The sequence below is a fragment of the Glycine max genome, chromosome 1, assembly GCF_000004515.6.
Source record: "Glycine max cultivar Williams 82 chromosome 1, Glycine_max_v4.0, whole genome shotgun sequence".
NCBI lineage: Eukaryota > Viridiplantae > Streptophyta > Magnoliopsida > Fabales > Fabaceae > Glycine > Glycine max.
The window spans coordinates 44,113,334-44,137,511 of record NC_016088.4 but is presented as its reverse complement, the minus strand read 5'-3'; positions in this window follow the sequence as shown (position 1 = coordinate 44,137,511).

Genomic DNA, 24,178 nt, shown 5'->3' with positions numbered 1-24,178 from the left:
TTAATCGTTGGATTGTTGTGAAATCAGTACATCGGGTTTGGAACTCAACTTTTCAAATCTTCACCGTTGGGATTTGCGAAATAATATCTTTGGTGAGAGAAATTTCCCTCGCATGGAGACAATGAAATGTAGGGTTCAATCCCTTCTTCTTCTCTCTAACGCTTGGAAACCCTGGCAGAACAAACAAAGGAAAATCTTGAGGGATCTTGGGGAAATGCTAGAGATGCCTCTATCACTACCAGACTACACGCGTGAGCTTATTTAGAGGTAAGGGATGAGTTTATCGCAATTGGGTTAGAATGAACATATGTAGGGATCCTTAAAGGATCAAATTGAGGTTTATTTTGAGATGTTTATTGTATTATAATTCTTCCTATATAATTGTAATTATGAGATTGTTGTGTTTGATGTGAATTGGTTGATAAAATTGAGTGCTCTTAGTGTTTTTGTGTTTTTGACCTTTGATTTTGATTCATTTGATTTTGATATGATTATGTGAAATTGTGTGAAGGGTTAAATCATATAAATATAACATATTAATATTATTACTATGTGACATGTGTATGATACATGACGCGTGATAATATGTTCTCTTGTGATTATGGAAGTGCGATGAACTGTGTGTAAGTGAAAAGTGAAGTATGTGTTAAATTGTGAGATCACAGATGTATTGAGTTGTTGTGTGCATTGAGTTGTGAGCTATGAACCATACAATCATATGAGTGTAAGACCCTTTAAGGATAATGAGTTAATGCATGATGAGTATTGTGATGAGATCCACTGTGGGAACCCGATGAGTTTAATCACTTTGAGGCACGACAAGTTAAAATTATTTTGAGAACAATTAAGGAGTCATGTGTTTTGTATAGTTCATAGATAGAGTCTGCGTGCTAAAATGTTTTCTGGATTAGACCAAAATCGGGAGGGAGAGACCCTGACGGACTCTTCGAAGTGTAGGCCTTGGGAGTAAATATACTCGATTTGAATGTTCCTTGAAGCCTATGTTGATCCCATATGGTTGGAGCGTTCTCACAAAATAGAGTGACCCTGACTAGTCTCCCTATGATTTTACCTAGTGAGAGTGACATGAGTTTCTAGTATGTGGTCTGTCTTGTCATGTACTCCAAGGCGCCCGACAAGGTTTTTCACTAATATGGTACCACATTTCATATAGGATTGAGTCTTAGCATATTTGTTGCATAATGTTTGTGTATTGATTGATATTGATTGGTTGTGTGATATTGTGTTTTGATCCTTGAGTACGTGAATGATGTAAAAATGTGTGAGATGTGTAGTGTTGAGATGTGATGTTACGCGATAAGTGGTGGAATGACGTGATATGTGCTAAAGTAAGATGTATTTCATGATATGTATATCTATGTTGTTTTGTTTCTCTCTATTAGTTAGGAATGTGTTAACTCACTCCTTGTGTATTGTTTGTGCTTGGATCCTGTGATGATTTAGAACTTTGTGTTCATGGGAGCAAATGGTTAGGTGGATAGCTATGGAGAATCTCATGCTAGAGGACGTTGGAACATAATACTCTGATAGGATGTGACATTGAGGCATGAGTTTTTATTTCAGTTGCATGATTTTATTTTACTTTATTTTATTCCACTTCTTAACAAGAGTTCTTTTGTAAACTTGGACGACCTTATTTTGAGCTGGAGATGTTTTTAATAAGTTTTATTTGGTAATAGTGAAGCGAATATGACCCTTTTACCCACCTGAATTTGTTTAAGCGATTTGAATAAAATTGATTTAATTAAATTCTAGATTTTTATATATTTTTCTTAATTAAATGTATGTCGGGGTAGAGGGTGTCATATGCTTCCCCTAAAAATCATTATTTTAGTGCCTCGTGGGAAGCAAGACCCCTTTTTATAGTAGTGGTGCCACCCAGTGGTTTGTTTCCTCTTTTATTAATTTTTTTAAGTGCTCATGGGAAGCATGACACTTGTGAAAGTTTGAATTAAAGTGGAGTGTTTTACTTTATTTGACTGTTCATTTATCTTCTTTATAGATATGTTTCTCTTGAAAACAAACACTCTCATAATAAGCACAGTCACAATACTAGGAAGCGTACAACTCTAAACATAATAACACGAATTACTGATAAACATCATAAAAACTAAACCACTTTAACCAATAATCAACCAACGATTGTCTAGCCATATATAACGCATTAGCAATGGTTCAAAATCATGCAAATCCTTTATTAATTCTTGAACAGTCTTGAGAGGACGTAAAAATGACAGTTTTGAATATAACTTTAGTGGTCCTTTTCTTTGATATTGGTTGTACGTTGATAACATGTTTAGCACATGGTTGTCATTTTTTAACTCAAATGAAGCATAACAAACATGATCGTGTTGGACTCCAATAGGACATCAAGGCACTTATAGTAGTGAAGAGGAGACTACTTCTTCCCCTTACTGTAGTGAAAGTGAAAATGAAGTAAGGGGTGAAGAGTCTAGTGAGGAAGTCTACCCCCATGAAGAAGGTGACCTCCTAATGGTTAGAAGGTTCCTTGGAGACCAATCTTGTGATCTATCCCAATCCCAAAGAGAGAACATCTTTCATACAAGAAGCAAAACTTTAGATAAAACTTGTTTTCTCATTGTGGATAATGGATCTTGTTGTAATTGTTGTAGCACAAGATTAGTTTCCAAGTTGAACCTCACTATCATTCCCCACCCAAAACCTTATAAAATTCAATGGCTCAATGAACAAGGGGAAATTATAGTTAACCAACAAGTGAAGGCACCTTTTTCCATTGGGACATATAAGGATGAAGTTAATTGTGATATAGTTCCCATGGAGGCAGGGCATATTCTCTTAGGAAGGCCATGGCAAGTTGATAGGAAGATCATTTACAATGGCCTAACTAATGAGATTACCCTCACCCATCTTAGCACTAAATTTGTGTTGCATCCTCAAACACCTTCATAGGTCGCTAAGGATCAACTTACAATGAAGGACTAGAAGGATGAGAAAAAGTTAGAAAAACAAAAGAAAAAAAAGGATAGTAAGGCCTTAGCTCCAAAGGTCAAGGAGAAGGAAAAAAAGGGAAGGTGTTCCTCCAAAAACAGTTGTAAAGAAAAAGAGTCATTTTGCAACAAAAGAAGATATTAAGAAAGCTCTTCTTTTCAAGCAATCTTTCTACCTTTTCCTCTCAAGGGAGACTTCCCTTAGCACTGCCACAATTCCCTCACTAAGACCATTCCCCCAAAGGTCCAAGAACTCTTATAGGAATTTGGTGATGTATTTTCCAAAGAGATACCCCCTGGGTTACCTCCTCTTAGGGGAATAGAACACCAAATAGACTTAGTGCCAGGAACAAGCCTTCCTAATAGGCCAGCTTATAGGACTAATCCTTAAGAGACCAAGGAGATTGAATCCCAAGTTAAGGAATTATTGGAGAAGGGTTGGGTCCAAGAGAGCCTAAGTCTTTGTGTTGTGCCTGTGTTGTTGGTGCCCAAGAAGGATGGTAAGTGGAGAATGTGTACAAATTGTAGGGCCATCGACAACATAACTATGAAGTATAGGCACCCCATTCCTAGGCTTGATGGTATGCTTGATGAGTTGCATGGTGCAAAAATATTTTCCAAAATTGATCTTAAAAGTGGTTATCACCAAATAAGGATGAGAGAAGGTGATGAGTGGAAAACCGCTTTCAAGACCAAGTTTGGGTTGTATGAGTGGCTAGTGATGCATTTTGGGCTCACTAATGCACCAAGCACCTTCATGAGGCTAATGAATCATGTCCTAAGGGAGTTCATAGGTAGGTTTGTAGTTGTTTATTTTGATGATATCTTAGTCTATAATAGGGACCTGGCTGATCACTTAGGACATCTAAGGCAAGTTCTTTTGGTTCTTAGGAAACACACTCTCTTTACTAATATATATAAATGCACTTTTTGTATGGATAGTGTAGTCTTCATAGGTTTTGGGGTTAGCAAAAATGGGGTCTATGTGGACCCTGAGAAAATCAAGGCCATCCAAGAGTGGCCTACCCCAAAAAGTGTAGAAGATATTAAGAGAATCCATGGGTTGGCAAGTTTCTATAGAATGTTCGTTCCTAATTTCTCTACACTTGCTTTGCCACTCAATGAGTTGGTGAAGAAGAATTTTGCATTCACATGGGGTGAGAGACAAGAGCAAGCCTTTGTTTTTCTTATAGAAAAGCTCACCAAGGCACTCGTTCTAGCTCTTTGTTCAAGTCAAGCGTTCCTTTGCAATTGGTGCTGGTGCAGTAACCTCCTTTGGGTATCGTAAAGATCGGAATGGACAATGGCTGAAGAAGGATGCACTCCCTCCTCAAGATGAACGTACTCCTTCACCTCCCCCTCAACGTGAAGATTCCGCACTCATGAATGAAGTCCTCTCCGAATTACGGGGTCTTCGTTCTTATGTTGGTGACCGCTTCGACTCGTTAGATTCACGCTTTGCCGGTATGGACATTCGCCTTACACAGCTTGAAGAGGATGTCGGATACATTCGTCAGAGTTTTGATCTTCCTCCACCACCTCCATCTTCTTAGATTTTAGTTTCTGACTATATGTCTTTTTATAAGCCGTGTATTTTGGCTTTTAGTTTCTTAGAATTTACATTATTATGCTAAGTACTTTGCTTATTTATCTTTTGGTTTTTAAATTTCAGTCTTGGATATTTTGTGGTTGTTGAGATTTTATGTTATTTGAATTCTGGTTTGATTATTTCTTGTTTGTGAGTTTGGCTTATTGTGTTTAATACTCTGATATTTATATCTTGCTACTCCATTGTTATATATGTGTTGATTTCCGAGTTCTTTGGCTTTTTGATGTTGCCAAAGGGGGAGAAAAGGTTGCTTAACAAACTTAGAAATCAAGTGATCATATATTCCGAAATATAGGGGGAGTAAACGCATACACATTTTATCTATATACAATTGTTTGTTGCTTGCTTGAATCTTGATTTCAGGTATTGTATTGTCATCATCAAAAAGGGGGAGATTGTAGATGCAATTGGCTTTGATGTTTTGATGATGATCATGATGATGTGTTGCAATTGATGCAAATGGGCTTTTCAAGATTAAAATTCAAGACAATACTTCAAGATTACAAGTCACAACATCAAGATGATCACTAGAATATTAGGAAGGGAATTCCTAATTGAATTAGCAAAGGTTTGGTCAAGTGATTTAAATTAAAAAGTGTTTCTCAAAGGTTTTACTCTCTGGTAATCGATTACCAGAGGATGTAATCGATTACCAGTGGCCAAATACGTTTTATAACAGCTACAAAAATTTGAATTCGAAATTTTAGACTGTGTAATCGATTACACAATTTTGGTAATCGATTACCAGCAGTTAGTAAACGTTTTAATTCAAATTTTAAAAGCTGTAATCGATTACACAATTACTGTAATCGATTACCAGACAGGATATTCAGAAAAATAATTTCAAGAGTCACAACTTTTCAAAGGCTTTATTCATGACCACCAATGGTCTATATATATGTGACTTAAACACGAAATTGCTTAGAGATTTTCAGAACAACAAAGTGTTTATCCTCTCAAAGAGCAAATTCATTTTATCCTCTTAAGAATTCCTTGGCCAATTCAATTGCAATTCATTAAGGAATTATTTGAGTGCTCAATCTGTAAAATCCATCTCTTTCTAGAGAGATTTGTTCTTCTTCTTCTTCTCATTCTCTAAGGGATTAAGAGACTGTGAGTCTCTTGTTGTAAAGGATCTCTAAACACAAAGGAAGGATTGTCCTTGTGTGTTTAGAACTTGTAAAAGGAATTTACAAGATAGTGGAACTCTCAAGCGGGTTGCTTGGGGACTGGACGTAGGCACAAGGGTGTGGCCGAACCAGTATAAAACTGAGTTTGCATTTTCTCTTCCCTTAATCTCCTTTATTTATTATTGCTTTATATTCATATTCAAATTGTTTCATTTGAATTAATATTTAAGAAGATTGTCATTAAGGGAATTCATAACTTGAGAAAAAAAAAGTGAAATAGATTTTTAATTAGGGGAAACAGTTTGGAATATCTTAATTCAACCCCCCCCCCTCTTCTTAAGATATCTGAGGCCACTTGTCTAACACATAACATAACAAAAACTAGGTTATCGTACCCTGATATCTCGTGAAAATACGATAAGCTAGCCCTGTCCTATCAGGTTCTAAGGATCAAATTATTTCCCAATGTTGAGTGACCCTAACTAAGCATGCAGTTGCATGATCAAGGCAAAGACACACTAGAATTAAGTACTGATAGCACAATAAACGCATAAAACATCAATATATAGATATACAAATATTTACATCAAGTACCCTATAGGAAGAACCAACTGAGGATTTAGCTCTCCATAGCAGGGAAGCTTCCTTTACAATAATGAGAAGAGAAGATGAAAGATAGAAGAAATACAAGTAGTGGGGATGTCTCCTCCACCTTTAGAAACCTCACAATCTCTCAAAATCTCATCCAAAGCTCCACAAGATGGCTTCCTCATCAAGCTCAGCTCTTTCTCAGTCTCTCCACAGCCAAAAACTCTCAAAAAACTCAACAACCCTTCCAAAATCAAGATTTCAGCTTTAAATAGGCATTACTGTTGGTGGGCGCGCACTTAGCAAAAGATGAGCTCACTTAGCGCACGTAAGTGACTAATGTCTTAGCGCCAATCTTCTCACTTAGTCTTAGGGTTAAAGGCGGTGCACTTAGTGAGTTCACACTCGCTCAGCACCTCTGTACAGCTATTCCTTCTTCCAGATTCTTCTGCGCGCTCAGCCGGAGGATGGTACGCTTAGCGGATGGCTCGCCCAACGCGTGGCGTGGCTCAGCGAGTTCATAAATTCTGCACTTCACCAATCTTGCCCATTTTTCCTAAAATTGGAAAGGAATGATCATTGAATACACAAAATTGGGATACTGAGTACCTATCAGTTAAATTAACAAAAGTAATTACAATACTACAAAAAAAAACTATAAATGGGAGGAGTCATATACAATTTACAACAGTTTTTTACACAAAAGTTAGTTGTATTTACTGACTAATAGTGGACGCCCTATAGCTTACTTTAGTGAGAAACTTCATGGTGTTGCTCTCAACTACCCCACATATGATAAGGAGCTTTATGCCTTAGTTAGAGCCCTCCAAACTTGGGAACATTACCTTGTTTCCAAGGATTTTGTTATTCATAGTGATCATGAATCACTTAAGTACATTAAAGAGCAATACAAGTTAAACAAGAGGCATACAAAATGGGTAGAGCTCCTAGAGAAATTTCCATATGTTATCAAATACTAAAAGGGAAAGACCAATGTGGTTGCAGATGCTCTTTCTAGGAGACACACATTGCTTTCTTCTTTTGGAGCTCAAATTTTAGGATTTGATAACATAAAGGAATTGTATGTTTCTGATGAGTACTTCTCTCCCGTTTATGCTAGCTGTGGGGACAAGGCCCAAGATGGATTCTACATTGCTAAGGGGTATTTCTTCAAGGAGGGAAGGCTTTGTATACCCCAAGGATTCATTAGAAAGTTGTTGGTCAAAGAGAGCCATGAGGGTGGGCTAATGGGGCATTTTGGAATTGATAAGACTCTTGCCTTCCTCAAGGAAAAATTATTTTGGCCCTATATGAAAAAAGATGCCCATAGGTATTGCACTAGGTGTGTGTGGCTTGTTTACAAGCCAAGTCTAAGGTGATGCCTCATGGGTTATACACACCCTTACCCATTCCATTTGCACCCTAGGTAGATATTAGTATGGACTTTGTCCTTGGGCTTCCTAGGACCCAGAGGGGTGTAGACTCTATATTTGTGGTGGTGGATAGGTTTAGCAAGATGGCACATTTTATACCATGCCATAAGGTAGATGATGCTAGTCACATCTCAAGACTCTTCTTTAGAAAAGTTGTGAGGCTTCATGGTTTGCTTAAGACTATTGTGTCTGATAGAGATGCTAAGTTCCTTGGCCATTTTTGGAAAACTTTATGGGCTAAGCTATGAACTAAGCTCATTTTCTCCACCATTTGTCACCCACAAACTGATGGGCAAACAAAGGTAGTGAATAGATCTCTATCCACATTGTTAAGGGTTCTCCTAAAAGGCAATCACCATGTGGAGTTTACCTATAATAGAGGGGTTCATAAAACTACCAGGCGGTCACCTTTTAAGGTTGTCTATGGGTTCAATCCTCTCACATCTTTGGAACTAATTCCCTTTCCACTTGACACTTCTTTTATACATAAAGAAACGGTATCTAGGTCAGATTTTGTGAAGAAATTACATGAGAGGGTTAGGAACCAAATAAAGGTGTACGCAGCTAAAGGCAATAGAGGAAGGAAGGAGTTGGTGCTTAATGAAGGGGATTAGGTTTGGCTCCATCTTAGGAAGGATAGATTTCCTACTAAGAGAAAGTCCAAACTTAGCCCCAGAGGTGATGGCCCTTTTCAAGTCTTGGAGAGATCAACAACAACGCTTATAGGCTAGACCTCCCAAAGGAGTATGGAGTTAGCAACACCTTTAACATTATTGATTTGGTTCCTTTTACAGGTGTAGCTGATTCAGATGATAAAGGGTCTGTAGATTTGAAGACAAATCCTCTTCAAGAGGGAGGGGATGATGCAATTCTCCCAAGGAGGGGACACATCACCAAAGCCATGGCTAGGAAACTCCAAGAAGACTGGGCCAGAGATGCAGGAGAAGGCCTTAGGATTCTCATGGACCTTAGGATAGATTTTAGGCCCATGGGCTAAGTATGAGCGCACTTATCTTTGTACATATTAGATTAGGGTTTCATTATTTTTAGACCTTGTATTTAGGACTCTAAAGTGTTAGGAATGGTACCCTAGTAATGTTGGATTTTTCATCCCTTGTATTTTAGGGCATCTAAACTAGTTTTTGTATTAGAGGTAGTTTATAATTTCACATGCATTAAGTGCATTATTTTATATATGTGTTGGGAGAGAAATTTAATTAAATTGGGAGAAGCCCAATCCAATTAAATTTCGGACTAGCCTAAGGGGGAGGTGAGCATTTGCTTGTTACACCTCATTGTCACATCATATAGTCACACTCTGTGCATGTCCTTCATACTTTACATACCTCATAACACCTAAGCACACTTAGTGGAGAATCTTGGACTTGATCTTGGATTAGTGGATTGAACCATAGCTGAAATTCACTAATAATAATTAGTGAAATTTTGGCTCCAAATTTGACTCCACAAATTCAAATTCAAATTCAAGTGAAATTTGAATAGAAATTCAAATTTCTCTCCAATTTTGTGTCACACTTAGGCTATAAATAGAGGCCTTGTGTGTGTAATTTTTCAACTTTGATCATTTGAAAAATTAGACTTCAAAGTTCAAACCTCGTTTGAGGCATAAATTTCGTGCGCCCTCTCTCCCTCTCCCTCCACTCATATTCTCCTACCTTCAAGCTCTTATCCAAGGCTTCCTATGGTGGTGAGTTTGTTCTTGACTCATCTCCTCCTTGAAGTCCTATTCACTTGTCATCATATTTTTATGACTGTTGTGATGAGTTTCTAAGGAAGCTTGATGAAGAAGTTTCCAAACAAAAAGGGCAGAAAAAGTAAAAGCTGAAGCTAACGGCATCATCTGAGGGGGAGCCAAAGTTTGAAAAAAGCATTGATTCACGGGGAGATTTATGTTTAAAATTTTAATTATTAATTTCTGCCTTGAACCGTTTAGTTTTGTACTCAAAACATATCTTGCTTATTGATAACTGCGAAATTTGAGTTAATTTGATAGTCAATTTTAGTTAATAATGATTGCAATTTCTTCACTTTACTATTGTTTTTAATGAAATAACAAAGAAATAACATCTTTGCAATTTTTTATTAGTAGAAGTCAAAAGAAGAAGAATTCAAGTGCTTTAAAGGGAAATTGGTGCAAAAATTAGAAGAAAAAGCCTTGAAGAAAAGTTGAAAGAATTGGAAGTTCGCTTAGCGCACAATCCAGGCTTAGCGCGCACTCTCGCTTAGCGGCAAGTTCAGGCTTAGTGCGAAGAAGGCCCATGAGAAAGCCCAAAAGCATGCTTAGCGCGAAAGTCCGTGCTCAGCACGAAGTCAACGTGAAAAGTAAGTTACCTTAAGCCTATAAAAGGAGTAGAAAGTAGAAGGAAAAGACACATCGAGTTTCAGAACTATCCAAAGCCTGAGCCTATCCCTTAGGGGAAACCCTCTTTCTTTAGCCATTCGTCCCTATCTTTCTTTTAGTCATCCAATCCCTTCTTCCATCCATATTATCCCCTAAAGTGTGTGTAAGCAATGACTTCCAAGATTATTTTGCTGATGCCAAAGAATCAAGAGTTAAGCAAGTTCCAAAGAATCAGGAGTCAAAAAGCTTCAAGAATCAAGTTTCAAAGAATCAAGATTCAAGAATAATCAAGTTTCAAGAATCAAGATTCAAGAATAATCAAGATCAAGACTCAAAACTCAAGATTCAAGAATCAAGAGAAGACTCAATCAAGATAAGTACTAAAAAAGTTTTTCAAAACATTGAGTAGCACAAGAATTTTTCACAAAATTTTTTACCAAAGAGTTTTATTCTCTGGTAATCGATTACCTGAAGGTAGTAATCGATTACCAGTAGCCAGCATTATTTTCAAAACTGATTTACAAAGTTGTAATCGATTACCATAATCATGTAATCAATTACCAATGTATTAAAACATTAGATTTCAAATTTCAAGAGTCACAACTAGTGATAAAACATTTTCAAAGCACTTTAAACTTGTGTAATCGATTACACAATACTTGTAATTGATTACCAGTGTTTCAAAACGTTTTGATTTACAAATTTAAACATGAGGAGTCACATCTTTTGATGTGTAATTGATTACACTATAATGGTAATCGATTACCAATGACTGATTTCGAAAAATAAATTTCCAAAAGTCATAATTCTCAAAGTGACTTGTTTCTGAAGATTTTTTCAAAAGTCACAACTTTTTAAGTGACTAGTTTTCAAAAGAGTCACAATTTTTAAAAGGTGACTAGTTTTAAAGAAAATTGTCAAGAGTCACAAACTTTAACTTGAGTCATCAAATGATTATAAATATGTGACTGTGGCACGAATTTCAAATACAACTAAGACTGATTTCTTTCATTCAAAAAAGACTGATTTCTTCCATTCATTTCTCTTCATCTTTCTAAGATTTTTTGTTCAATACTTTCTCTTTCAAGAAAAGTTCATTGACCAAAAACTTGTGCTATTCTTTTTCTTCATTCACTTCTTTCTCTTGTCAAAAGATTCAAAGGACTAACCGCCTGAGAATTATTTTGTTTCTTCCCTTCTACCTCTTGACAAAAGATTTCAAAGGACTAACCGCCTGAGATATCTTCTGTTTCTTACAAAAGATTTCAAAGGACTAACCGCCTGAGATATTTTTTTCCCTTTCCCTTTTTACAAAAGATTTCAAAGGACTAACCGTCTGAAATATCTTTTGTATCCCCCTCACAGAGAATTCAAGGGACTAACCACCTAAGAATTCTTTGTCCTAACACATTGGAGGGTACATCCTTTGTGGCACAAGTAGATGGTACATCTACTTGGGTTGTTATACTGAGAACAAGAGATGGTACATCTCTTGTGGATCAGTTCAAGTGGAGGGTACATCCACTTGGTTGTTCAAAGAGAACAAGGGAGGGTACATCCCTTGTGGATCTTTGGCGTGTAAAGGATTTTACAAGGTTGAAAGAAATCTCAAGAACCGTTGGTTGCTTGGGGACTGGATGTAGGCATGGGTTGTGGCCGAACCAGTATAAATCTTGTGTTTGTCTTCTTCTTCCCTACACTTTTTAATTTTCGTTGTGTACTTTTAATTGCCGCTTTTACTTTTGGTTAAGTTATTGTTTCTGTTCTTTACTTTCTTAACTTAGTAGTAAAAGCCTAGTTGAATCTAGTAACATTAAGAAGGATAAATTTTTAATTAGTCAAGACACATTAATAATTAATTCAACCCCCCCCCCTTCTTAATTATTCCGAGGCTACTTGATCCAACAAAGTGTACAACCTCTCATGGCCATGAGAGGCTAAACCCTCATTGTTGGGAGCCTGGCAGGCCAACACCCTTGTAATGTAATTGTTCTTATTATCTATTAAATGCAATTTTTGTTTCTATTGCTTCTTTTCTACTCTTCATCTTTATTGTATGGTATAATCATCCATGCATCAGTTTTAGGGGTTATACATTGGGAAATGGTAATTTCTAAAAAGCTGAGAAAGAACATCTAAACAATTTATTGCTAGGAATATGTTGACTTTGTTTTGCCTTTTCATACATCTTCATGCTTCATGCAATTTACTATTCAATCTTTGCAAAGGGATTTGGGAGAGAGAATAGATAAATTAGGTTCTTTATCATGAGGGATCAGGATTGAGTGTCTTAGTAGATGTGGGTGGAAATTGGGAAAACATTTAATAGATAAAAACATTAATATTGCATCAAGGGTAGTTAGGCATGCTAGGCCCACACCTTTTTAAATTCTAAAGTTATCTTTTGCATTAATCTTGTTTATTTTATTACTCTTGTTTTTTTTTTAATTTCAAACTCTTTCTTTCTTCTAATCAATTGCAATTCTTTATCTCTTGCTTGCAAATTGGGTATACATCAATTCAAGTACAAATAAAATCCCTCTGGACTCGACACTTGGACTTCCATTTTAACTTTACTACTTGTGATAAATTGGTACACTTGCCAATGAGTTAACACTTATGTGAAAAACTCTTCTATTAATAAAAGGAGATGCTTTCTGTTATCTGTTCAGACTTTACCTCAAAGTCTTATGATGTTTTATATTATGATTATGATATATATTGTCTCCATCTGATAAGATTGACTAACACTTTAATGTACAATCGTATAAGTCTGCCATCAACTTTTAAATTTGTATTTTTTTGGCATCATTAAAAGGGAAAGATTGTTAAGTCAAAATACATTTGTGTCTTAAGATGAATTAGGACCCTTTGCAAGTACGCATCTGATGTTTCAGACGATAGCAAGCTAAAGTCAAGATTTGATACAGCATTAAAGGATTACATTTAAAACTTCATTTAATACTCTATGCCTAAGATTTGTTTTGTAGAGACATTCTCCTAAGATCTGTTGAATCCTATGAAGATTAAATGAAGCCTTAATTTCTTAAAGTTGCAAATTTCCATCAAAAGAAGGGTTTTGTTGTGCGTATATGCTCTAATATGAGAGGAAGTGGTTTCCTGCTGGATTACTCAACACGATACCTGAAGAGAGTGGTTTTCAAGCATGAAGAAGTATGTGCATTTAATGCAAGCATTAAATGCTCCAAAGGCCACAATATTCAAATGCAAGATCAAGTGAAGAAATCTATCTGTTTAGAGACAACAAACACCCATTTATATATGTGTATGTGTGTGTGTGTGTGTGTGTGTGTGTGTGTGTATGCTAGAAGCTTTGAAGAAATCTATCTGTTTAGAGACAACAAACACCCATTTATATATGTGTATATGTGTGTGTGTGTGTGTGTGTGTGTATGCTAGAAGCTTTGAAGACAATAGACATAAATCTATGTGCTCATCCAAATTCTTTCTGTAAATTATTATAAAGCTCTCAAAATACCTTGAATACCTTGAGAGAAAAGACTAAGTGTTGAGATTGTATATACGTCTTTAAGATGATTGAGTGTTAGCCAGTGTGCAACCAAATAATAAATCTTTACATTTGTATTAGAGCCAATAGTGACTTGGTAGGACAAAGAATACTTATTATAATAAGTTTAGTGTAAATCTTGAGTTACAGAGCCAGGAGTAACAATGAATAATACTTATAATTTGTTGAAGTTAGTGAAACTTGGTATTTTTCCAAGAACTAGACATAATCTCAATGGTTGAGATGAATCAGTATAACTTCCTGTGTCTTATCTTTATTTGCTTTCTTTTCTGTGCTTTAAATTGACGCAAGTTTGAATTTTATTTTGTTTTTAAGAAACTCTATTTGTTTTTACAAAATCTGAGTCTATCATCTTAATTCATTTACGAAAATATGATATATGTGTTTATGCACTTTATCAAGAGACAATAATGTTGTTGTTCAAGAAAAAGGTTTTAAAATTTCTAAAATCATAATTCAACTTCCTTCTTGTGATATTTGTCTTTATAAAGAGGATTTTCATAAACCTCCAATTTCATAATTCAAATTCTTAAATGAAGAGGATTTGAACTCATGATAGGGTGAGGGAAGGTATTTAGGGAACAAAATATCATTAAAAAAAAAGATGTGCCAATAACATGAGAAAGTTTGTTAACATTTTTCACGCCTTTTGGGATCGAAGATGGACAATGTAATAAACTTTCAACAATTAAGGGATTTTTCTGTAGGGTTCAAAAACATAGGGTTATCAAGTGTAATAAGTGCTAACCTTAGGGGGAGAGTCTATGTAATTTACTCATTTTTTAAAAATAAGCGCAGAGCATGTGTACAAGTGATAACCTACTTATGATAAAGATATCAAACATACAATTTAAGTAACAACTCTTAGACTTAAACTGATCAACTGAAATTTTAATGTTAATAAAGAGTTAAAACATTATCATAACAATTAATAATAGAAATCCAAAGTGCAAGATAAAGATAAACTTGCTATATTTTATCAAAATATTAATAGAAAAAATATTAACAAAACGATTGGAAGGTCAATCAACGATAACAAAGTAAGTTATCCGGTTTGAAGATTCTCAAAAGACACATAAAATAGAATAGGCAAAATTGCAAATTTAGTCCCCCTATTTATCTCAAAATTTAATTTTGATCCTCCTATAATTTAATTTATGAATTTAGTCCCCCAATTTTTTGCAATCCTATTATTTCAGTCCCCAATCCAAAAATTGGATGTTGATTGTTAATTGCTTACCTTGACCGTCACGTGTCGCGCTTTTATTGGATGTTGACCACCACGTGTTGCGATTTTATTGGAGGTTGACATTAATTAGGTACACAAAATTAACGTCCAATAAACGTGCGACATGTGACGATCAACATCTAATAAAAGTGTGACATGTGACGGTCAACGTTGGCAAGTAATAGTCAACGTTCAATTTCGGGATTAGAGACTGAAATAATGGAATTGTAAAAAATTGGGCGACTAAATTCGTGGATTAAATTATAGGGTGACCAAATTTTCAATTCAAGACAAATAGGGGGACCAAATTTATAATTTTGCCAATAGAATATTTTGATAGATACATAACATGAAACAGAACACATGAACATACTTGTTTGAGACTATAGAGAGAGGAAGCAAACAATGCAATGGGCTGTTGTGAAAAGAAAAGTGATCAATAGAAACGAATAATTTGTCTAAGGTTTAGGTTGTGCATAAAACATATACAAGTGGAGAAATAGGGAATTATTTTCATTTATTAATTATAGGTTTTTTTATTTTCCTCATTGGTAATGTTCTATTGTCTTAAATATAGTTTTAGTCCTATATTGTGTTCAAATCACAATTTTAGTCCTTCCATTATGAAACAAAGACATTTGGTCTCCTATTTTAAAAAATGTACACTTTTGATTTAGTCTTCAATTTTACATACATTTTATTTCTTTTACTTTTGATCTAATCAAACCTTATATCTAACATATTTATTTAAGTTTCTATCAAGAAATCATTTAATTCATTAACAAAAATACAGATTTTTTAAATTAAAAGGATTAAATATATCTATTTTAAAATAAAAAGATCAAAATTGTATATTTGACAAAATAGAGAAACTAAAATTATATTTAAGTCTAATCTATTATGTGATTGTAAAAAAAATCTAAGCTTTTTGTTCAGAATGAATTTTATTTATTTATTTATTATATTTAGAAATTTTAGTTTATGAATATTTTTTTAGCTTGTCTTGTCCTAATTTTCATATATTGAAATTAACATTAAGTAAATATTTATTGCAAAAGAGTCACAAAATATAATAATAGTATGTAACATGTATTATTAAGATGATTGTGGTTGTTTGAATTTATTGTCATCGAATAAAATATTTTTCTCTTTTAATTATAAATATTCATATATTGAAATTTACATTAAGTGATATTTATTACAAAAAAGAAGTGACAAAATATTACAATAACACGTAAAATATATCATTCGGATGAGTGTGATTGCTTCACTTTATTATCGCTGAATATTTCCCTCTTTTAATTTAATTATAAAATTTTTGGATTTGATTCCTTCGAACAGTGCACTTAGAGAATAACTAGATGTAATACACGTACGATGTACGGATTTATTTAAATATAAAAATATTTTTGTAACATATAAAATTTTAATTTAAATATATAAAAATATGTTAAAAATTTAATTTTTTAATTATTTTATAATTTATTATCAAAAATCCATCATAAATATTTTTTTAAAGATATTGTATATGTTTTATTAAAATCAATTTTGTTAATTGTCAATTTTTTCATGAGGTTAGTATTTAAAATAAAATATATCAAATATTATAATTTATTATGGTAAAATATCAAATATTTTCTAATAAATAATATATTTCATATTTATAAATATTTAAAAAATATAGAAATAAAAAAAATTAACCCAACTCTAGTCATTAAAGATAAGAGTCTTGTTTTATAGCATATATTCGTACCTATGTTGTGAGTGATTTCACACTTATAATTTATATGAAGTAAAAAATAAATAATATATTTCATATTTATAAATATTTTTCTCTGTTTTATTTATTGTCCATGCATGTTCTTAATATAAAAAATAATAAGTTAAAATATATATTCAATCAATAAATAATAATTTTAAGAAATTACTGAATTACAAATATTGTTCAAATAGTTAAATTCAATAAATTTAATATATATATATATATATATATATATATATATATATATGAATGTTTTATTCTATGGTAATGTCACATGATACTTCCATATCCATTTCCTTCAAATAATTCAATTAAGGTAGATTTTATCTTTATTTTATTTTAATAGAATCTTAAATCAATTATAAAATTTTAAGTCAATTACAATAGATAAGAACTGTGTAAATTGAAATATTCAAATTTTATATTTATTCTATTTTTCAAATTTTATATAATAGATATAAGAATTATGTCAATTGATATATTATATTTTTTTATCAATGTCAAAATGTGAATAATATCTATACAAGTATATTTTAAAATAAAATAATTTGTTCAGTTATAAAAACATACCCATGTAAAATTTAAACAATTGCATTGGTAATAATGATTAAGAATAATTTTAATTGATTCACACAAGTAAAATTTACACAGCAAACATTAAATCAATTCACACTGGTATATTTTATTGTTATGAAACATATACAGGCATAATTTTAATTGATTGTCCAAAAAATAATTTAAATCATTACGGTAATTATGACCAATATATTGAGCATTCTTCTATTTTTATTTCATTAGGTTTTTTTTATCATTTTACTTATGATTTTTTCTCCTTTTTATTTTTTAGTTTCCAACCAAAAATTATCTATAGAAAATTTGCCAAAATTATATAAATATTTTCTGGAGTATATGCGTACATAAAAATATATTTAAATATTTATTGATGTGTCTACTAATATACATTTATTAAAATTTAAACTAAATAATTAATAATATTAAAAATTTAAATAATATAAAAATTTTATTTTTATTAATTATAAAATGTGAATTTAATACCCGTGGAAGGCACGGGGAACTATGCTAGTTTTGTATAAAATTGAGAAGAAACAATATTAAACAATTTTATGTTTCAAAAATATTTTGTATCATTAGACTTATTTGTTATTAAAAACTACAAAAAAAAATGCATTATACAATATCTTTCATAAGCAAAGCATTTACATAGTGTTTGATTGGAAGGAAATGAAAGAGATGATCTTTTTTTAAAACCCTTCATGTTTCGTTCACTTTTTAGAAAGGGGTAGGAGAATGGAGGGAGAGGAGCAAAATCCCTCATCATCTAATTGTTTCTAAAATTCTCACGCATATTCTCAAATTCTTTAACCTACTAAAATTTGTTGTGAACCATAGGCTTAATGATATCCCCCAATTGTTTAGATAATTGATACATGAGATTGTCTATGCCTAAGTCAATCTATTGTTGTACAAAAGAGGTTATCATGACAACCACTATTACTGTCCAATTGGTACAAGACAACCTCTTTTGTATAACAACAGATTTGGGCAAACATGTTTTGTACTAATTGGATAGTAACAATCATGAAAGTAGGCATACCGAGGGGCAAGGGTAACTGACTCAATCGCCTTATGATAATCATTTTTCTTCTAACCAAATTCCATGCTTTCAAGATTTCTCCCGTCAAATTTATGAACATCTTCATCTATTTGGTCTCACTGGGCATACTAATTTTGTTGTCGCATGAAAATCAATCGATTGGATCAGCTATCAACTCTAAAATGATTCCAAAATAATATCAAGCAATTTACACCGAGAAGGGAAATATGCTCCCCGATAATGATGGGTTTCCAAAACTTACTTTAGTACACGCTTGTTGTAGGTGAAAAAAGAAATAGAAGGAAAATGATAGAATTTTCTGAAAATTAAAGAATGAAAGGTTGTAAAAGGAAATGGTAAAGGAAGGCTTTAAATGAAAAAGATAAAAGACAGAAATGATAAAGATAAAATATATGTAGGATAAAATAGGCTTATTTTTTTATTGATTATGTCGTTAAATTTGAAGTACAAAGTCTATTTATAGGATAAAAATTCATATCCTCTACTGAACCCCATTTTTTTTAACCTTGTTAATTGCCTAGGGCACGGTTTGGGAGTCGCTAGGTTGATTTTACACTTCTTCAACTGATTCTAGAAGATGAATTCAATTAACAATAGCTGAAATTCAGCTACCTGGTGTAAATTGTAATTGATCCATCTTCTGGTAACTGCTTCTATATTCCAGGCATGTTCTTTTCTTCCATAAGCCAATTGGTCTATATTTCAAATTTTGAAGAAAATGACAATCATTTCTTATTTTTAAGGGAGCACTATCAGTGACTAGTTTTAAGCGCTATAAGTCATTTGAATATTAGAAAATTATGAAAAATATTCTTTATCTTTGTTAAATTAAATGTGACTAAATTTAGTTAATTTTCTAATGTCGTTGATCAGTCAAACTCTGCCATTTCAGCTAACATTGCAAGCACACGATTTGACCTTATCCTCATTTAGTTGACCTTCATGTTTGATTAATATTGAAAAATAGTCAATCATACATTCAATTGTATTGGCTTTATCCTCATTCGGCTAACACTAAAATTAGCCAAATTCAACATTAGTCAACACCAATTCTGTTGAATTCTCAATAGCCACATTTTACAATAGTTGATGCCACTTCTAGTAAATCCTAAGTAGTTGAATGTCACTTTTATTGAATCCCCAATAGCTGATTGTCACTTTTATTAAATCTGCAATAGTTGATTTGCATATTTGTGGATGTTCACTATACTGAATCAAGTCTAAAACAATTATTTTCCTTTAACTGATATCTGAATTAAAAGATTTCAACGCTTCATCAGTCGATCTTAACTTGGTAGTAGGGGTGTAAGTGGATCGAACCCAATCCACGAACTCACCCAATCCAATCAATTAGATTTTTTTGGGTTGGATTGGGTTATTGGATTGGATTGATTTTATTCTAACGAAACCAATTATAATTGGATTAGGTGGGGGTTTGTAGGTTTGGATCCAACCAAAACCCAACTCAATCTAATCTAACACAATATTATGTTTTATGATTATTGTTGACTTAAGTATTTTGAGTTGTAAAACAATGTTATGTTGATGATTATTGAATTCTATTAATGATTATTGTTTATCATATGAATAATATTTTCTCATTTTCTGTCAAATAAAATATCTTACTATTTTTTTGATGATTTTTTTAATTTTTTTCCAAGAGTTAAGGTGACAATGTTTTAATGGCTCAATCCGGTAACCAATCTAATCCAATCCAATTAAAGTTGGATTGAGTTGGCCAAAAATAAAAAGGTAAACTCAATTCAATCCAACCCAATTAAGTTTAATTAGATTTGATTAAAAAATAGACAAAACTTAATTCAACCCAAACTACTTACACTCTTACGTGCTAGCTTCATTTAGTTACTTATTTTCTCTATTGAACAACTCAGCTGCTATTCAACTCATTAATATTGACTATCAGTTGATCAACCATTAGTAACTTTTTTAGGAGATGACGAATTGGACCTTCAATTCAGTTCAAGCTATCAAAAATTCAAATTTTTGTTGCCAACACATAAAAATAATTAGGTAGAAATATAATAAGGACAAGACTTAAGCAATGGTAGTACTTGCATTTCATTGTTGTATTTGTATGATGTATAATCCAAATGGTTAGTTAATTAAGAGTCATAATATTTGTACATCTCAAAATGGGGTGGAGATAAGAGAGATAGGAAGAAGAAAAAAGGAAGAGAGAAAAAATAATAGACGTGATAAGTAATCTGATAAAAAAAAATGAGAAATAGATAGAGAGAAAAAATGAAGTAAAAGTTGAATGGAAGAGAAAATGGTTCATTAACAATATTTTCCGATAATTAAGGTCAATTTCAAAATAATAATTTAGCCAGCTGAAACAAGGTTGAGGGAGAGAAAAGAAAGAGAAGAATAAAAGATAAGGTGAATGAAGTGGCCAATTTGTGCTTAAATTCTAGTCTTAGTTGTAGGTCCTTTTGCAATGCGGCATCAATCTAGACTCACTCCTCTCAGTGATGTAGTCTTTGGGGTCCTCTTGGAGTAGCCAAGCCGAAGATACCATTCTTTCTTTGGTCACCTACATTTTTTGGGGCCATTTGGTTGTGCAAAAACCAGAAAATGTTCAACAACTCTAAGGTCTCCTTTGATAGTGCTTACTAGCAAATTGCCTCTGTTGTTTACCTCTCTGGCTCTCGCTCTAAAGGTTGCTTATCCCATTCAATCAGGGAGTTCTCTTTCCTTAAATCTTTTGGTATTGACATACATCTTCCTAGGCCTCAATTGATTAAGGAGGTTTCCTAGAACCCTCCTTGCTCTGGCACAATTAAGTGCAATACTGATGGCTCTTCTAAAGGCTCTCCTGGGCATGCTGCTTCTGGTGGAATTTTTAGAGACCACATGGGAGGTTTTTTGGGTTGTTTCTCATCTTACATATTCATTCATAATGACTTTTTGTTGAAGTCTTTGCTGTTATTTTAGCCTTGGAAGGGGCTCCAAACTGTGGCCGGTCCAACCTTTTGCTTGAGTGTGACTCTTCCCTAGTCATCCAGGCTTTTAGCAATTCTTTGTTGGTCCCTTGGCGCCTTCGCAGCAGATGGGATAACTATATGTCTTTTTGTAAATCTATAGTTTTTTGTTTCTATCATATATATATAAAGAGAGAAGGTAATTTCTGTGTAGATAAACTTGCTAATTTTGGGACCTTTTCCCATGATAATTTCTCTTGGTAGGGCCTTGTCCCTTTTTTTTGTTAGGGCAAATTTCTTTAGGAATAGAGTTTCTCTTCCTTCCTACATGTTTGGTTAGCTCTCTAGCTCCCTTGGGTTTTGGCCTAGTCCTCCCAAAGTTGTTTTTTGTTCATCTTTTTCTTAGTTTAATGTTATTTGGAGTTAGTCTCGTTGTGAGACTCTCTTGTGTGCGCCAACTTTGTTGGGTTTCCTTCCTTCATAATCTTTCTTAACCTTAATTTTTATATATAAACAAATGGAGTGATCAGTTATATTTTCTTGTTAGAAATTAAATTATCAACAAAACTAGTAAACAATATGGGAAGAGTTCTATATTTTTTAAATAATAAAAAATTAAAATTTAAATACAGTTAATAAAAATGAATAAAAAAACTAATAATATAAAAGTAGTGAGAAGTTAATATAAGTTAAAAGAAATTTAAAATTTAAGAAAAAATTCATGGGTAAAATTGTCCAACAAAAATGGAGAATAATTAGTGGGTGATTGCTTAATTTTGATTAATGAGTTAGTTTTAATCTACACAATTAAAGAAGATTAATTATTGTTACTACTTTAAATCTTTAATATTAGTAAGAATAAAAATAAAATGATATAAAAAATGTGAAAATAAAAAATAGTTACACAAAATTATATCTCTTTTATATAGTGGTATAGATTTATACCTATAACATGATAATCCAAAAAATATTCATTGTTTACTCTACTGAGCATTAAATCAAGTCATAGAATATTATTCCAGCTTTTTAAATTCGAGTTCAAAATATACCCTTGTATTCAACATTTGGAAGAAAAATGTTGCCGAATTCGAAAAAAGAATTTTGTTGCACGTAGTAATGCTCTCATTTTCAATTAGGATTGTTTTCTATAAAAAAAATGCATTTAGTTTGTAAAAAAAAAACAATATTCAACTAAATTATTCAATGTTCAACTCAAGACTCGAGAAGTGGATAGACCAAAAAAACAGGTGGTGGTGCACGCGGGATAATTAAGAGCATCTCCTCTCTCCTCACTCTGCTTCTCTCTTTCCTACATCTTGCGTTGTGTCTCTTTGCTCCCACTTGCTCACCAACTTGCACAAACCGACGATGCATACTATTCGTCGTTCACACTCAAAACAAACGTGCTACCCTTTTTCTCTTCATTTTAGCTATTGCTTCAATGCAATTCCTTTTGATTTGATTTCTTTTACTTTCCGCTGGTCTTTTTTTTTTTAATAGAGATCATGGATGTGTTTCAATCCACTAAGTTAAAGACGAGTGGTGCATGATTATCAATAATTCAAAGAATTTTACATAAATAAAATCAAATATAATTTTATCACTAAATAAATTATTTTCTCATTCACGAAATATCACACCATTGCACCAATCAAGTTGTTGTTACTTTCCGCTGGTCTTCTAATATATGGCAAATCTCTCTCGCGTACAATTGGAATTAAAATAAAATGATTGAGATCTGCGCATACACCTTGTACTACTAGGTACTATTAATTATACTGCAACTTGCTTTAATTTATTGTAATTTTTACTTTAATTTCTTCTCTTTTCGTAAATAAGAATATTTTGATGGACCCGTGCATGGTTCATTGGTTGCAACTTTGTTTATGGTTTTGTTTGTGTATATACATCATCAACATTAATTAGATGTTTATCTTACAGCTAACGACAGGTTGGTAGATATATACACAGTATATACTCATCGATATGCTATTCCATTGAGTTATATATTTTTTGTTGCAAGGTCTTCTCTCTTTTTTCTTTCTTATTTATATTCCCTTCGTCTCAAAATAATAGGTTTTATACATATAAAAAATAGATGAAAAAGAATAATAATTTTACAAAATTAATCTTATATAATTATTAATTTATTTATAAATTTTATTGTTCATTATTAATATCATAAAAAAATATAAATGAAAAAAATAATTAATGTTACATTAAAAATTTTAAATGAAAATTATTTTAGGATAATTTTTTTCTCTTATAGACAATTATAATACGATGGAGGGAATAATATAAAGGATAAGGTGAATTTAAAGTCACAAGGCACAAAATGATAATATTATTCCAGCAGTATAGGGTACATGATCTAGCTAGTAAGAAGTAAAAGTCCTAACCTTAAAAGTGAAAATAAGAAATCTACTGTAGGGTGATTGTTCTAAATAAGTGATGAATTCCATTGAATTACAATTTAATTAGTGGCTAGTTATTTGTTCCTTCAAAAATCCTCCCAAATGTTCCTTATTTGTAAATTTTAGTTGCATTGAGGAACGTATGTACTTCTAGTATATATTTCCACAGTTTTACATTATACTATACTCCATTACATGATGATGTGTAGATATTCTCATAGTCATAGCCAACATATTCCATTCCGGAGAATGAATCACAATAATAGTTATCGTCCTTTGGCCTTAACTTCTGGGAACTCAAATATTTGAAAAAGGTTTTCATTTCATTGGGAACTTTTCAATTCTTGACTTATATAAGTATAACCACTAGTTTTTTTTTTTGGTACAGTATATAACCAATAGTATATAGTTGAAATTATACAAATGAGATATACTCAATTCACAAACTCACATTAATTAATTAATTAATCAATCAAACAGATCTAGATATACTTAATGCTTATTTTTTAACAATCTTCACTAACTAAATTAATT